Genomic DNA, 19,196 nt, shown 5'->3' with positions numbered 1-19,196 from the left:
TAATGACGATCAACCACCGTTGGACAATATTAAATGGAACATTAGAGAAATAAACAATTCATAAATTTTAAGTTGCACTTCATTTTGAGTAGTGATGAAATATCATGCTATCCTGCTTTGTCTTATCTAAGGGGTGAATCATCCCTTTATCTAGTGTATCTATGCTGTGCCCCACTTCCTTAGTCACTTACTGGCCATTTCAGTTATCAGATCAGTTGAGAGAGAGAGAAAGAGAGAGAGAGAGAGAGAGAAGAGGAGAGGCGGGCTACAGTCATCTAACTTCTTTTACAGTGTATTGTTAAAATTGTTCTATTTTATAATTATTGCTATTAATATCTTATTGTACCTAACATAAATTAAACTTTATCATAGGTATGTATTCATAGGGGAAAACATAGTATATAGACAGTTCTGTCCTATCTCACTCATCTCATAGGGGTACTGGAATGTATCCATGCAGAGCAGGGGGTACTACTGTGATGCCTAAGATCACTCGGTAAATAGCAGAGTCTAGTTTTGACTCTGGCCATCTCACTCCTGAGTTGGAGCAACTGTCTCTCAGGGGCAGTGACAAGAGATAGGTTTAGAAGTCCTGAAAAATGGATCTGAGTCATTTTTTAGGAATGAGTGGAGAGAAAAGGGGAGTTTAAGAAGATAGTGGGATAAGAAAGCTTGAGAATGGTTTGGGGTATATCTGTACATACCAGAAGATACTAGTTTGGACACTGGAATTCCCCTTTCAGGAAATTTTCCTTTCCAAAAACATTGAACTGCCCACCAATGGGGAATGGTTAAATGAAGGATGGTACATTCATACAGCAGAATACTATATAGCCCTTAAGAAGCAAAAGAGTAAAGATACGGGGTTTGTGTGTTGCCCAGTAGTCTCTTTTCTCCCCTACAAAATAGGAGAAATCATACTACTTCATAGGGATGTTGTGAGAATTAATGCAATAAATCAAGTAAAATGCTCTGAAGGGTGCCTAGCACATGGTAAACACTCAGTAGATGTTAGCTATTACCTATTATCTTTCATTATGACATGAAAATATGTCCATGATATATTGACATGTACATAGACTATGCTGTGAAACAGGGTACACAGTGTGATTTCGTTTTTATAAATATGTATATATGTGTATATATATATATATATATGAAATATCTAGAGGCATATACGTTATAACATTAAGAGCGTTAACCTCTGTGATTGTGCAATCGTCATTTTCTTATAAACATGTGATTTTTATAATCAGAAAAAAATTGGTTTTCATTTTGACAAAAACAATAAAATGAAAATAAATTAACAGCCCTTGGGGGAAACAACACACCCACAACTCGAGCTTTTTCCTTGGGTTTTGAGTTACAAGGCAAGTTAGTGATGAGGAAGATGGATGACAATTAAGTCTCAGTTTTGTTACCCTAATCAAGTCATTTAATCTGGGTCTCAATATCTTGTAGGATTATTATTAAAACAAAACAAAACAAAACAAATGAGTGAATATTTGAAAGTACCTAAACATTCATAGGAATTATTATTATTCATAGTGTCTTTTTCAGGCTTTCAAAGGAGCATTTTGTTTCCAGGGCTTAGAATTGTGACACCAGAGTTCTGCAAATAATAATAACAATAATGCCAAAATATTGTCCAAACCTCAATGGCTCTTGCTTATTTTAAATAAACAGTATGTGCAAGGATCTCAGCACTTTTAAAATCTCCTTCTAAATGGATAAAATTATCTCCAACTATTGAGATGACTAGAGGGCATTTCATGCCCACATCCCTGATATCTGCATGAGGAAATACACTATGGTTTTTCCAATCCCCAGTCACATGTTCCACAATTTCCTCTGCATCGTTTGTACAATACATATATTATGAAGCACACTATTCACCATTAAAACCATACTAAACTACTTTGGAATTCACAGGAGACAAAGGTAAGGAAACTCTTTTCTTCCTATCCACCCCTACCCCCTCTCCTTCCATCCCCTCTTTCCTAAGGGCTTGTCCCAAAGTCTTTGTTAATTAAAAAATATCAATACTCCTAGGCATCTCAAATCAAAGCAAATCTTACTGTTTAACCAAACGTAAATATTACAGTAGAAAAATTGAGTGTGAGAATGTACAGAGGGCAAAAGTTAGAATTGTTAGTCTTCTTGTGGTTTTGACTCAAAATGGTTGAAGCCTTAGGTCTCTCAGTCTCGAGTCACGACTTTTATTTTGTTCAATTCCTACATGCAAAAAGTAATGGTATTTAAACAGATATTTTATTTAAAATTCAACCATAGCAATACATTTATCTATTTCAAATCTGTTAGACTAAAAGCTGACTGCCCTCTGGTGGACTGTTTCTAAAATATTCAGCACCTCTTTAACTGAATTGCCTTATAAAATATTGTATATTGCCATGAAATTATTCTACAATTTAATTTATGTAAATAACAAAATTATTTGGGAAAAGGAGAAACCTTTAAAAAAGCTAAATGCTCTTTGTTAATGTAAAAGCAAATTATAACTTGAGTTTAGCTAATTTCTAATTTAAATCTTATTTTTTTCTTTAAGTGTAAATTTATTTTAGTTTCAAGCTTCAATAAAAGTGGTGGAAGCAAAGCAAATAATTTTTGGAACTTCATGTTCATTTTTGACATAGCTACATTTTAATAATTGTGTTGTTTTCGGTTGTTAAGCAACAGAAAAAAAATAAAGTGTTTACTATCCTTAGGTTCTGTTCCCTGTCTCTGTTTAAGGTGTTTGAAAAAAGAAATAGAAATAAGATAATTATGCTCGTGACAAAAAAATAAATAAATAAATAGAGTGATTCAGAGAAAAATCCTAAAATAATACATCAACGTGTAAGAGCTAAGGTAGATATAAATAGGAAAGCAGATTTAGGAAGTCTTGGTAAAACACTTTGGAATTTTGAAAACTCTAGTGCACTGTCAATCCTGAGATGCAACAGTGTCTCATTCTCTTCTGTTTGCAGTTCCCTCCAATACAGAGGCTCCAGCGGGCTGAAATCTCAGACATGCCAACTGAAGTTTTCAGTTTGCATCTAGCTATTTGGATTGCGCCTATTAACACCCTCTGAAGCATCACTAGCCCCATTTTGTAAGACCATTGTCAACTGAAAATTCCATTTCATGTTTTAAATGAGTTCCTCAGCACACGTCACATGCAGGCAAACAAATCTTGTGACTGGCATTCAAATTCACATTAACAAAGTTATTTCAAATAGATAAAGATTGGGTATCTAGAAGTCGAGAATCAGCAAACTTACTAAAAAAAAAATTTAGTGTCTCTGTAAGGAAAACAAAAAAGAGTAGTGAGAAATTTATCTGGTCAATTTCATCAATACCGATACTATATCAGGAAAATTCAATTTAACAGCACCCTTAGCTTGCCAGCAGTGTTTCTCAGCAACAGCATGAAGCTTAATGTATCAATGCTCAATTTCATTTAGCATTTACAAATGGAACCTTAAAAAAGAAAGCTCTCCCTTTGTAACAATGGAATTGAAGATTGCAAGCAAATTCCGACATTGGGTTAATTTTGTGGTTGCAAATACTCAGGTTTAAGTACAAGGGCAGCTAGAGAAGGACCTAAATACATGGAGTTCACCAAAATTCAGTCTCTCAGACAGAAGACATTTAAAACATGCCAATAGCAACTAGAATGTATTTCTCCAAAACCGTCAAGACAGTCCACAAAATTTAAAATGTTACTTGCAAGTATTTTGGTGCAAGTTAACATTTTTCGTGTTTGTCTTTAAACTAATTAACATGTGGAATGGCCTTAAAATGTAAAGGTGCCACTTCTGTGAGATGTGATTCCCTCCCTCCAATACAAAGTAAATGGAAATACAAAAGTAAAGAGGTGAGCAACCATCAGTGAATTACTGCTTTAAAATTGTAATAAAATTTACTGTTTTATAAATGCTCACTAGAACAGTTTGGAAGCGACGACAGCAAACCAGTTTATCCATTTTTCATCCCCGAGCTCAAAGCTGCTCTCAGCGGTTTTGCTTTCTGTCCACCCACCTCCACCTCCCTGAGCCCGAGGGAATTAGAAATCTCCCTGTTCAGGTATTATAGTTTTTCATTTAAAAATATTTAAATTATAGATCCTGAGCATTTAGCATCATTATTCATGCCAAGTCTTCAAATTGGGTTCCAGAAATATTTGAATGGAAATACATCTGTGTGTGGGTGACTCTAACTACACAGAGTAGAAAGTCTTCAGCGTTTCCAGGTATATAGAAACTGAATAACTAGCGTGTGCGTTTGTATGTATTTGTGTAAATAGATGTACTCCTACAATTGCTTCTGAACTTGCAACAGTCTGCACTCTATCGATGTCCATTAAATCGAAATTTTTATAGTTTAAAATGTGTACGGGTTAATTTCAGCTTTGCGACTTCTGAGTTTCTCTCTGTATCCTGCACCGTATGTTCCTTTTTCCATCAACAGAGGGCACTCTGTCGTTTGCCAAAGAACTCGGCTCCGTGAGGGACTGAGGGCTGGGAGGGCAGCATCTGACAGAGGAGGGTTGCACAGTTTGCTCCAATAACAGGCAGAAGCTCTTCCAACTGGTCAGTGTATAATTTATTGGAAATGCTACTGATCATTGAAACAACACACCTGAATGAAAGAGAACCCCGTGATTTAAAAAAGTCGAATACAAGTGACTTTTAAGTCAGTGGTGTGTTATTATTTGAGCGTCACCCGAACGGTTAGTATTGGAAATCATCATATGCATAAAACCCAGATGCATGCTTAAATACAAGCTCACCTTGTAGAGAGAGTGACAGCTTTATTTATGCTGCCTGCCCTCGCACTGTGTGCGAGGATGTCTTTAGTGTGCCTCCTTCAGTACGACGTAAATATATTATAGCTGTTTTATATTTGATCCAAGAAAAATGAAATAATTTCTCATATGGTAATCTATCTGGGTCATAATTGACACATTACAGAGGTTTTAGCCTTTTGCTCTGCTGCAGAGAAATTTTATTGAGAAATTTTCAGGTGCTGGTGTTATTAATTTCTCACCAAAGGCACTAAATTTAAACCGAAAACTTGAAAGAATGAAAAAAGATGCACTTCAAGAAAATTAGATTTTTCTCAAGGTATTTGTCCAAGATCTACATTTACTGTTGTGTAATTTATTAGAGGCTTCGACACGACGAAGTAATCACAGCCAGGTAGTACAAGGATTGCATTCTCCTGTGTGTGGCAGAAAGTTTAACAAATGTCTTAAAGCCATTGTAAAAGCAATAGCGAGGAATCCTAATAGACACCACAATCAACGTATTTGACAAAAGTGTCTGCATTATCATGGCTTGTTATTTTAAATGAGAGTATTCTATCTCCAGAACTGGAATGATACCACAAATAATAGAATAAATGGGAATGAAAAGTCTAACAGCATGACAGAAACCGCTCAGACTTAGAAAAAAAAGAGCTTTTTAGGATACAGATGTGTTCTAAAAATTCTCTTATGAGAAAATGTGCTCCATTATTGCAGAAGGAAAGAAAAGAGAGGTTTTCTTATGTTAAATGTATCTTTATGTAATAGTAAGGATGATGAAGCAAATATTTAACAGCTAGGTTACTGCACACAGCTAAGAATTCCTTTTTCATTTATCCAACAAGAAGATAAGTGCCATTTTCTTCCTTTTGCAAATATATTTACCAGCAGCTGTTTCAACGTTTATAAAGACCATTTCTCCTGATTGCCAAATAACCATAAATTCATTTACGCATATTTTTGACTTGGAGGCATAAAAATAATTACATGTCTGATTAAATCCACTTATGCCTTCTTGTCTTACTAAATCTATAATAGATATGAATTGTTACGATGTATTCCATCTAAGTGCATAAATAATACAATGCAGACGTAGAGTCCAGCTTTCTGACAACAGAATGTGCGGTGATAATTTACACAAATACAGTTGGGCTACATTATTAAAAATAATGTATTTTAGAAATTGCTGTGGAATGTCTGACACATAAACGTAGGACTTCAGCTAGAAAACCGGAGAAATTGTCCTTGTTTATCATTGCTTCACTCTCCTGAAATATATGTTAAATAATTATTTTAATAAGCTTGTCCTTAGAGGAGAATAATTAAACTGAAAACTTCATTTCTTAATATGTAAACTACGAAAAATCATATATACATTTCCATCTTTGCTGAATTCTTGAAGTATATTAGTTGCTTCTCTCACCAACCTACCTCCCACCCCGACTCCATCACTTCACCCTCCGCCTCCCCTCCCTCTTCCTCTGCCACTTCGAACCAAGGTAATTTAAATGATTATAGTATTTGGAGAAAGGCTTGAAGGGACCGTTCAAAGTTAAGAATCACAACGCTCTGAAACAACAGTTTGATTCCATTCTCAACTCCCTGCCACAGAGATGGAATTTTGCTTTCTTTTGATGGAGACTCAGCTTATAATAACTTTAATCACATAATATTTAACCATATTTGTTATACCACAACACATGGTAACACTTCATTTTGAGTGTTCCAGCATTATTAATTCATTTGGTATTCATTGTAATAACACAGATCATAATGAACTCATTTGGTATTCATGTGGATGTCATGAGTGCTTCCATAGGAATTCTATTGCATTTCAACATTAAACACACTCCCTAATTTTCTTAGGAAAACAGGAGTATATTGTATTTTTTAAGTACTATATCTTTCGGTAGCACATACACTGGAATGATTATTAAGTCATATATAGAATTATCTTTATATGTCTTTATGAACATAGCATTTTATGTGTGAAACAACTAACAAACCAAAGTAGGCATTTAGATTTTTTGTGGGTCCTGTTGTATTTTCTTAACATAAGCATTTCATGAATGTAGAGAGAAGTGATATTTACAATCACATTTCTCACGCAAAGAAAACAACCCTATATTAATTCCCAGAATCTCGAAGACACATAGTCGTTCTTTAAAAACAAATACACAAACAAATAATGCACACTCTGGGAGTGAAGGACGTCTAACCAGAGGGATTTTTGCACACTCCTGTTCTTCCTCTCTGCTTTCTCAGATCCCTGAGGCACCTCTGGCTCTGTGCACTTTGCTCCTTGTATCTGCTACTATGGTATATGCCACCTGTGTGATGTCATTTACTCAGCCAAGAAAAAATACCAGCCTCCTTAGCATCCTGAGATGGCAAAATGAACTAGCTTATCAAAGAATAACATAAAACCCTTTTAAAGAGAGATCTCTTAAAATTTACTAACCTTCAATCACATCGAGGTTTCTAAAGTTACACAGGTTTTCATGTGTTCATAAAAGAGAGCTCTCTTTTCTGCCAGCAGAGATCACATTTCTCAGCCCTATCTTACTCTTTATATTAAAGAAAAATAAGGATACTAGATATGAAGTATGTGAGATGCTGTCATGAGTCTCAGCTTCAAGCATCAGGGGGTTCCTATGTTAATATGAGGGAGGTTTTTGTTTAGTAGTTTTTTTGGAGCGGGGGGCAGCTTACCATTTATCTGGAGACGGAAATCAGGTAGCACCGTTAGGAAGTAAATCTTATAGGATTTAAATCTTAATTAAACTTATGGAAGGCAAATCTAATTTTCCCTCGCTGATTCTGTAATTTCAAGGTAGTAGGGGGTATTATTTAACTCTAAAAGCATCTGAATGTGTCTTGAAATGGGAATCTCAGAATACCATTTAAACCGCAGCATTATTCATTATTTCTCAGTTATGATATGAATAGGAGCACTTTCTCTCAATGCTGTGATAGACTCGCAATAGTTCTAACACTTTCTATAAGAATTATAATTTAAGAATATTTTTAAATAACACCAGTATTTAAAAAAAAAACAACACCAGTATTGCAATCGTCCAAGACAGAAAATGAAAAGAGCATGCAGTTAATGAAGATAACTATTTTTCCAGTACATTTACAGATAATGCAGTTATTTTCAATGGAACCCCACGCAGTGAGAATAGAAAATTAAATTCACAATTCTAGTGGAATACGGGACACAGATCTATGTTTTCTCTTATGCTTTGTAACTCCTGTTACATTTAATAGCAACCGTACCTGAAGGCATGGGGAGAGAAAGTGGATTGCTGTTCTGTGGCTTGGAGAATTACCAACTCTTCAGGATCTCGCTGACCTGGATACAATGGGATAGGTTAAAAATGTTGCTTCCTACGAATTCTGGGCTTTTGTTCATCTCAACATTCAAGGCAGATCTCTCATACACAAAAAGTACTTCAAAGGTATGCATTTATTTTTTGTTTATTTGTTTAGGTTTGTCGTTCTTTCTCTGAGAATAGTTCTTATTACTCTTTGTACCGAAATATTTTTAGTATGCCAATGCCAGTTACCTCCACGTTGCCTGTTTAACCGTGGCAGATTCTGTTTTGCCACTGGTGGCAAACAATTTAATTAGGAACACAAAATTGCTGCCTGCTTTATTTCCCCCCTGCAAGCGTCTGCTCCATGTGTAAGAATAAGAAACTACCGCTATAAAAATCTCTTTGCGCTGTCGCTACTGAAACGTCCCGATTCCACTTGTTTTACTGAGATTTCTCTGCAACAATTTCTTCTTTCTTTCTAAACAGACCTTTAGGTATGCGAGGCTGTTTTCGTAAATTATATGGTGCTGGCCATATCATGAAATATCATGACTGCGGTTTATGGGCAGATGAAGGGGGATGAGTTGTAACAAGAATAAATTACACAAAATACATTGGGGGAGAAATGGGAGAGCACTGGTGCCAGAAAAATTATGAAACTTTTGAGTGGTACTTAATGAGGACACCTAGTTAAGTGACCTTATATAAATGGATGGACATAGCAAATGGGATTCTCAGGGAATTATCTTCCATTATCTGACAAAGAAATAGGGGGACACAGTACCATAGGCCAAGCTGAGAAAAGTACAGGTGAACTGATGTATTTAGTAAATAAAGCAATTCACTAAAAACAACTAGCTTTTCAGAATCACCTTGAATGTCCTAAATAAAACCACATGCTGGTGAAAATAATGTAATTTATGGTTTGGGGCCATACATTACATACCTAATTTTGCCTTTTTACAAATGTGTCTGGCCAAACGCATAAAAGCTTTCATTGTCTCTGTAATTAAAGTTATAAAGAGTATGGGGAACTAGAAAATCAGTCATGTGCTATAGATTTCTCTCTCTACCTTATTTAATCTGTCTGTGAAATGGGATGGTAATTCTGAATGACCTATAGAAACTAATTGAGGAATTACTTATATATGGTTGAATATGAATTAGAAAATATAGACATATGTATATTTGTGCATGTGTGTATATTTTGCTCACAGGTACCTTTTTTATTGAGGTAGAATCGACATTCAGTAAAATACACAAATCTTATATGAAATGATATATGTGTGTGTGTGTGTATGTGTACATATATATATATATATGTGTGTATATATATATATACACACATATATATATATATATCTCCCCTTGTGACCACTATCCAGATCAGTATTTTTATTACACTAGAAAGTTCCTTTCTGTCCTGTACTGTCCACAACTCCCCAGAGCTAACCACTCTTCTAATTTCTGTCATCAATATTACTTTAGAATATTCTTGGACTTTATATATATATGGAATCATAGAGGTACTCTTTTGTGTTTGTGATCTTTCAAATTCAATATAATTTTTGACTCTGTCACCATCCTTCATTATTGGGGATTGAGAGAGTTGGGGAAAACAGGATAAGTAACCCTAAAAGCATCAAAAAGCCTCCTCTCCTTTCCCCTTCTTTTTTTTATTTGGCTCTGTTCTACATCATTATAGCTCGGTGGTTAAGGATGTGGGCTCTGCCATATTGCAGACTGGAAATTAATTTTAGCTCCATCACTACCACTTGTATAAACTTGGGTAACTTCCTGAAAATTTCTAAGCCTTAGTTTTCTAATTAGAAAAATGAGATTAGTAACTACCTCATGTGGAAGTTGTGAGAGCTAAATGAAATAATCCACATCAAGTACTGGGTATAGTTTCTGGCCCCTAAATGATATTAAGATTAGCCTGGAATATTCTAAATTTGAAAAGATGAGCTCTTTGTTGGGCTGCTCATGAGGACAGCGGGCAGAAGGACCAATACTTCTAGTCTCTGAAAACAATGGTTCCGCTTTTAAAATATCAGCCCTAATCCAGCTTTACCTCACCCCAGTGGGAGAAAAAAGGTTTCTGATATGTGTTCTTCCCTAGGTACACCTGTGTAATTATTAGTCATTTTTTAAAAATTAAAAAAAAATTTCAATTACAGTGGACATTCAATATTATATTCGTTTCAGGCGTATAGCATAGTGGTTCTTAGCCTTTTTTTTTTCTTTTTTGAATAAAGAAAATAAATACCTTTTTATTGGTGTTTATTGGTATTTAAAGGTATTTAGATGAGGTCAATGAAAAAGCCAAAAATTTCTGCCTCATAGTCCAGGGTGATGCTTCTCGAAGTGAGGTTCCCAACCAAGTAGCTGCAGCATCACCTAATGCTGATGGAACTTGATAGAGATGCAGATTTTCAGGTCATGCCCAATCTCTATTAAATCAGAAACTCTGGGGATAGGGTCCAGCAATCTGCACTCATGGAGAAGTTGGGGTAAAATCTTGGCTTTCTGGATCTTCTCCATGATACCACGAGACACCAGTTCCCTATCCCTCCTGGACTTAATACAGTGGAAATGATCTAAACCAGGATCTGATTATCGGCTCTTAACTCAATTTTATTTAATTTAGAGAAATCATAAAAAGTCCAAGGATGTCCATGAATATGATATCTTGAGTATCACCATGGATAATTTTTGAAAGGAGAGATCAATGACAGCACTAGGACAATAAACCAAGTAGTTTGCTTCTCAAACTACCTAGTGAATGACATACAATAAATTAAATAGAAAAATGAACTTACAAGACACCAAAAATACAAGCCAACTTTTAAAAAGATTCAATAGATGTAAAATTACACTGTAATTTTGTAATTTTGCTACAAAATTTTTTAAATACTTTCAATTTCCGTACTTATATTATCACAAATAGTTTGCAGACTGGTATTGTTCTGGAAGTACACTTGGAGTAGCAAGAAACTAGGAAATCTACAAGTTAAATGAGGTATAGTCCAGACCTAGAACTACTATAAAATAGGTGAAGTAAATTTTATGACTTCGTATTTCCATCCCAAGAAAGGTATAAATGGCCCTTCATATTTTCTCCAGAGTCGGCCCTAGGAAAATTAATAACACTTCCTTTTTTGGTGCATTTATTCATTTATCCAACCAATGCTTAATGATAATTTATTACATGCTAGATCTTGGGACACAAATCTGATTAAGAGTTGGCCTGTGTTTTTGAGTGCTCACATGGTAGTGGATAATAAGAATAATTTTCTTTCTGCATATTGTGTATGTCTCTATCCATTCATCTATATCCTTCTTCCTAAAATTTTTTTTTGAAGTGCCTTACTTTACAGTGTAATAAGGATAAAATCATGAAAAGTTTTATATTGTGTAGCATTTTATTAGCATCTCATTCTAATATTGACTTCCACACTATCCTGTGGTGTAATTAAGATAGGTGTTACTGTGTCCATTTTAAAGATGGGAAAACAGGTTCAGAGGGATTGCCTCGTGTGCTCAAAATTATGCAGGGCAAAGCAGGAAATCAAATTTAAGTTCGTTGCCTTCAGGCCCAGGGCTCTGTTCACAGCACGCTAGCCATGGTTGTTTTTCTTTCCCAGTTCTTCACCCACTGTAATCCTCACCTTCCCTCTGCATACCTGTCCACTCCTATGCATCATGACCTCATGACCCTTTTGGAGGTGATATGGCCCTCACCTGGGCTTCTACCCACATTTCTTTAGAGCTAAGGGTCTTTTACTCTTCACTTTTTCAAATTCAGATTTAACTAACCTATATCCTATTCACTCTTGAGGTTATTCTATGCTGGATGACAGCATACCTAAAATTTCTGAATATATGTCTCTATTGAACGATATCCAATAGCCAATTATTTCCTTTCTATCTGAAGGAAAGCCTAGTTAAGACTATGAGATAAAGGAAGTTTGTCTTCATTACTTCTTCTCTCTCGGTGCTATCCTCATGGCCAAATCAGCAACCTACACATGAATACTCTTTTTTCTTCTTTCCTTGAGTAAAATACTCTCTCAGAGCATTTATGCATGTCAAGGTATAATGGAGGCTAGCAACACAAAGCATTGACTACCTAGAGGTATTTTTGCATTTGTTTCTTCACTGTTGGTTGTACTGCCAGAGCCCAGAATCATGTCTCTCATATGGTAAGTGCTCAGTAAGTATTTATTGAGTGAATGTTAAATGGATTTGTAATTTGGTAGAAAGAAACCTTTTTTCCTAAGGAGCTGCCAGGAACAGAAACCAATACATGAGCTTTCATGTGGCTGGCATCATCTGCAATGATCTCATGCTTTTCATTTAATTCATGCCTACTTCATTCATCTCCATCTCTCTGGTCTCTCTTCTAATTTATAAGACCCGAGGAATATACATTAATACATACATACATACATACATACACACACACACATACGTATACATATTTTTAAGGATGCTACCTTTCTCATGTTTGTTAGTTTTAGATATCTGGTTTTCCTTTTGTGAGGGTAAAACAATCTTTAAAATGATACACTCTACATACTTATTTTCTGTGTAAGAAGAGGAATAGATGGGGAGAAAACGTCATTTAGATGGTGTCTCACTTTTTTGTAGATGCTGGTTGTGAACAAACCCCAGAATAGAGTGGGTGGTGGCAGCTGTGAAGAAGAGAAGAAAAGCTCTGGGAGACTCCTCAGGGCCAAGCAAAAGGCATAAGGACGCAGAGACTGTGGAGATTAATGGCACGAGGTTTGGCATCAGAATTAGCTAGGTCTTCTCTACCACATATTTATTAACTATGATCTTGAACAAGTTATTCAACCTCTTTAAGTTAGCTTCATCATTTATAAAATGAGAATTAAAATAGCACCTGCTACATAGACCGATGGGTTAAATGAGATTTTTCTCAACATTAGCCTCCATAAATGCTTAATAAATACTAATAATTATTGTAATAATTATGTGGCTTAATAGAAAAATCACAGTGGTCTCTATATGAGCAGGGTAAACTTCCAAAATGCTTTGCTATCTGGAAACACCTATCTTCCAAGATTTTCAGGTGGAATGTGTGTTCATTATGTCTTTGCCTCAAATCGATACAATTAAGAAAAAATATAAATAATTAATATCCTTTTCAATTAGTAGAAAAAGCTTTTTCACTCCTTGTAGAATAATCAGTTAAAAGGAGGACAGATTTCTGAGACAGTGAGAAATGAAAATTAATTTATGAACTGTATTTTGCTGCTTTTCTCCTGCTCCAGATGGAAAGCTAATCTTATGCCTCCAGGTCATGCAGGTAGAGTCTAGGGGAAGCGAAGGAGGCTTATCTGAGGCATTCTGATTCTGGCAAGCATTTTCCAAAGCTCTGAGACACCAGCTTTACTCTGTGAAACAGTGAGATCCAGACTTTAGTCTGCACAGTATCCTGGAAGAGCTTATAAAATACAGATTTCTGGGCCTCAACCCAAAGCATCTGATTCATAGGTCTGGGTGAGACCAATATTTTGCATTTTTAACAAGTTTCCAAATTGATGCTGATGATGCTGGTCTGGGACCACACGTGAGAACCACTGCTTTAGAACTGAGGGGCCATTCCCCAGCTAAAAAGAGTTTCAAAGTATAGGCTCTTCTTGATGAATAGGCTGTTAGTACTATTCGAAAAATGTTCTTTTCTTCTTGGAACATCCTCTGTATATGGGCCATGACATTTCAACCGAAATTATCAACACATCCCTTTGCCCTGTTTCCTTTTTGGCAATTTAGTTGCTTTGACTTCTCCTGCATCACCACTTTCCTTCCAGAAATCTTGTGACCACATTTTTGGTTACTGTTTTGGATGCTTTGTATTGCATTTTCCCTGCTATATATGGATTGTAAGTTTTGCTTATTTTATAACAGAAATTTTCCTTTTGCTCTCACCTTTGGCCTCAGAATGCCCCAAAAGTCTTTGCCTTTTTTTAAATGTTATGTATACAGAACATAAATATATCTAATAGGGCTAACTGCAATAGTATGCTGCATAAGAATATGCTTACCACCCAGCATGCATTATTTTTCACCAAAAGCAAAACTAAAACTAAAATACTAGTACTTGCAATTGATGCTCTAGGTTACGTGTAATGAAGTGACTTCGTTATCAATTGTGTTAAAGATTTTGCTACTGAGTTTGCTTAAATCATAGGGTACTTGTGCTGAAAACCTACTGAACTTTTTGTTGGCTTTTAAAATGTTTAAATTAATTTTTTCTTCTGGTTTGAATATAAACCTTAATTTAAACTGTTATGGCCAAATATAATATTTAAATATCAATTTGCAATACTATCTCAATTGGATCCCCCATTGTGCCCGGTTTTGTATTTTAATTTTTAAAATGTTCAAATATAGTTTTTAAAAGGTTAGTCAAATATAAATATATGACTAAGAATTAGAATCCTAGTGAAGTTTTAGCTTTACCTTAATTGAGCTCTCTTGTTTCCATTGAGAAGATGAAATGGATATTTGCATTTTGCTTATTACAATTGACTGTCTTCTTTACAGCTGTGAAAAAAAATAACAGCTTGCCATGTTCATCAAAGAGAAACCATGGTGCATGTGTGCTTGTGTGTCTTTAAAAAAATGCTGCATCTGCACCACGTTGTACTGAACCACAAAGGCAGTAACTGGCATATCAGACAAGATTAAACTACTTTGTGCTCTGCTTCAGAAAAGTGAGCATTTAAGTCAGCTCTGCAGATTCAGGGAATAGGTTTCTTTCTTAAGAAAGCAAAGAAGAGAAAAAATAAAAAATCGGCTCCAAGGAGAATGAACACAGCAGACGATCTGGTAAACAGGCTAAAGAAAAACATAAATGTCTCATCTCTTATTGGTTGAATATGCCCTTAAATTCCAAAGGCATTCAGCTTTATCCAGTCACTACACTTTGAATAACCGCACTTAGGAAATAAAGAGAACTTAAACTACACTGTCTCTTTATTAAATGCGGAAAAGGTAGGAGAGCAATGAGTAATTTCAAGTCAGGGTAGAGAAGATTTGGCTAGAAAAAAAAGGAAGGGAAGAAAGACCTCAAATTTCCCTCACCTCTCTTTTGGCTTATACTTCAGATTCCTCATGAATGAATTTTCTGCATATAAAATGTGAAAATACCTTTTTTTGATGAGTATTAAACCATTTTAGATGATCTGTCATCGAATTTAGCTCAAATGTTCTAAAGAAAAGTTCACATTTAAAACGATTTTTCAGATGACTCTTAAAACATGAGTTCTCCCATACGTTATATCTGGGAATATTTTTCACAGGTTTTATATATTTTTTAATGAAAAATTATTGCGGTGACATTGATCAACAAAATCCAATGAGTTTCGAGTGTACAACAGTATGTCGTATATATGTCGCATTGTGTGTTAACCATCCATAGTTAGATTTCCTTCTGTCACTGAATTTTTAATCCCTTTTACCTCTATCTCCCCGTCTCCCTTTCCCTCTGGCAACCACTAATCCTCTGTCTATGTCCATGAATCTCTGTTAGTCATGTTTGTTGCTTTTAGATTTATATCCCACATATGAGGGATATGGTGTGATTTTCAGCTTTTTCTGTCTGACTTGTTTCACTTAACATGATTATCTCAAGATCCATCTTTGTTGTCACAAATGGCAGTATTTCATCTTTTCTTATGGCTGAGTAATATTCCATTGTATATATGTATTATATCTTCTTTATACAATCATCTATCATAGTTCACTTCAGGTGCTTCCATGTCCTGGCCACCGTGAATAATGCTGCTATGAGCATTGGGGTGCATATCTATTTGTGGATAAATGTTTTCAGGTTTTTTGGGTAAATATCCAGAAGAGGGATGGCTGGATTCTATGGTAATTCAATTCTTTGTTTTCTGAGGAACTTTCATACTGTTTTCCATAGTGATTGTACCATTCTGCAGTCCCACTAGCAGTGTATGAGGGGTCCTTTTTCCCCACAAACTCTCCAACACTTGTTATTATTTGTCCCATTGATCAGCAGTCCCCAGCCTTTTTGGAGCCAGGAACCAGTGCTCCTATGAGAACCTAATGCCTGATGATCCGAGGTAGACCTGAGGCTGTGATGCTAGCGCTGGGAAGTGGCTGCAAATACAGCTTTGCTTACCTCCTGCTGCTCACCTCCTGCTGTGAGGCTAGGTTCCTAACAGGCCACAAACTGATAATAGCCATTTTAACAGGTCTGAGATGATATCTCATTTTGATTTTGATTTGCATTTCCCTAACAGCTAGTGAAGTTGAACTGCTTTTCATATCTGTTGGCCATTGGTACGTCTTCTTGGGAGAAGTGTCTGTTCAGGTCCTCTACCCATTTTTTAATTTTTTAATTTGTTGTTATTGAGTTGTGTGAGTTCTTTGTATATTTTGGATATTAGGCCCTTATCAGAGGTATCATTTATAAATATATTCAATTTTGGTAATCTACTCTGTGGTGAGAACAGGAAGGTTCAGGCACGCTTAAGTTGTTGGTAGTATACATTGGCACAATGTCTACAAAAAGTGGTCTGCAATATCTTAAGATAAAAGTGTACATAACTTTTGTCCTAGCAATTCCTCTTATATAGATTTAAGCTACATATATAATTTCACATATGTGGAAAGACAAATGTTCCAGTGACTTTCATTGAAATGTCATTTGAAATAACATTTGTTTATCAATACGTGACTAATTATAAATTATGTTTTATCCATCTAATGAAAACCATGCAGCTATTAAAACAAACTTAATATGTATCTATGTAGAATGATCTCGAGGAGATATTAAGAAAACTGCATGTTTATATTTGCTTTACTTGCAATACCTCTGAAATGATATAGAAGAAGCTGCTTATAGTGGTTGTATCAGGGAAGGTGTTATGTGAAGCAGGGTGTCCGTCATGGGAGGAGAATTTCACCACATTCTCTTTGAGACCTTTTGAATTTTATACTCTGAGCATCTATTTCCTATTCGAAATTAATTAAAAATTTAAAAGCCCACGGAATCTCAAGTAACAAATAAACCTGAAAATGGTTTAATCCAACTTATTTCAATGACGTCAGTAACCCAGAACTAAGTCTAAATCATTTAGTTTTAGATATCATTAAACTTATTATATACAGAAGGCAGAAGTCCTAGGGCATGCAAACTCAGGGCCAGAAAAGGATTTCTTTTTAACAACATATTTCTCGAACGTGTATTTGTAAGACTAAAACGCACCCACTCTTTGCTTTTCCTGACATGCTTAGTAAGTTTAAAGCCTGTCTCTATGAGGTAAAATAAAGGAAGCTTTGTAGCCATCATTAAATGTCTTCACTGTAAGATTTATTGCCATAATTGTGACAGAGCAAATGATTTTTTTTTCCTGGCAGCAAAAATAGTCTTAAAAAGAAACTAGGTATTGTTTTTTCTTTTCCAAGCAAAGTATAGATACCCCCAAAATTACATGGTGTCACAGAGCATGCCATAGTTAAAAAAAAATGATGCACTGCCTTTTCAGTCTTATTAAGAAAATTACACAGTTAACTCTTTGTACCTTTGAAGAATGTCTCTGTCTGACGAACTTTGTTATTAGAACAACATTTAGCTGGAAATTGTGTATCAAAACTAACTTATTTTAGAGTTAAAGTAGATTCTAAAGTAAAACAGAATGTCATAACAATAGATGCAAATTCTACAACTGTGGATGAACATTGCGAGGTTTTTATGTAGCTGTTGGTAGAAGGAATAATAAGAAATGTATAGGCTCTACACTCTACCAAATGATTGACAAGTGGCTTATTAATATACTAGAGAAAGAGACCATGTCATTTTCTGTACTACTGTCTGTACAAACTAATATCATAGGGTTCGTGCTACTCACACACTCACTCACTCACTCGCTCACTCATTTTTCTTATTTGGTCAATCAGTCACCAACCACTGTTCTCATTGCCAGATGCTGGGAGACCCCAAAGCAAAAGAGATAGTTTCTCTTCTTTAAAAGTGAAAGGGGAGTTGGGGGAAATGAACACAGAAAGAGATAAAAGTAATGCCAGGTAATAAGTGTAATAAGAGAGAAAAACCCTGAGATCCTAGAGGAAAGTGATCTAATTCAGCTTGAACTATACATGGGTTTGTGTGTCTAGGGGAGGTGGAATGGGAGGATCAAGAAAGGTTTCAACAATATGTGGAATTTAGCCCTTTTTTTTTGGTGTGTGTGTTTTTGTGTGTGTGTAAGCAAACTCACAGGGGAGAATGCAACACTAAAAAGATATGGAGGTGAGAAATATCAAAGTGAGTGGTCAGGGTAGAGGACAGCACCAAGCAGCTGTGTTGCTAGAACATATAGCAAAAGGCAGAGGGAGAAAAGATGAGTATGAGAGAGGAACAGGGTCCACGTAGGAGATTCTTCACAAACAAAATGTTTGAATAGGGATGGATTATGTGAAAAATGCAGCAAGAATCATACACTCAGTTCCCTTTACAATCTATTTCCTACAGAAATGGAAATTACAACTTTAGGTGCTAACTATATCATTTGGGTTGGGAGGGAACAGCCAGCATAGTAAGTTGAAACTATGGTAATAATTAGATTGTTCTGCTGATGAATTGGAACTTTTAAAAAGAAGAATATTTCCTCTGTAGAAAATACTGCTCAGGTGGAATTGGCTACCACTCCACAGTTTGCATCTGACAAGCATAATTCACAGAAACTTTTTTGATTCTCAGGAAGCTGGTATCTGAAGTCTGCAGGTGTTACCACCAAATAATCCTTTTCAGTTGGACACACTTCAAAAAATTTTGAATTTTTAAAAATAAAAAACTGTGAGTAAACTCTAAGAAGAAATATTTATTACTAATATTAAAAGTAACTGTAATCAGGTAGGATAAAGTGACACAAAGTCACTTTTTTATTATAGAAAAATATACTATGGCAAAATATATTGTGGTCAAATTTACTGCAGCTTCTGTCGCAAGCAAGGTAACTTGGGCTTCCTTACAGCATGGCAGCCGGGTTCCAAGAGAGCAAAAACTCAAG

This window comes from Pteropus medius, unplaced genomic scaffold, assembly GCF_902729225.1.
Source record: "Pteropus medius unplaced genomic scaffold, Ma_sr-lr_union100, whole genome shotgun sequence".
Lineage (NCBI taxonomy): Eukaryota > Metazoa > Chordata > Mammalia > Chiroptera > Pteropodidae > Pteropus > Pteropus medius.
This window is presented reverse-complemented; position numbering follows the sequence as displayed.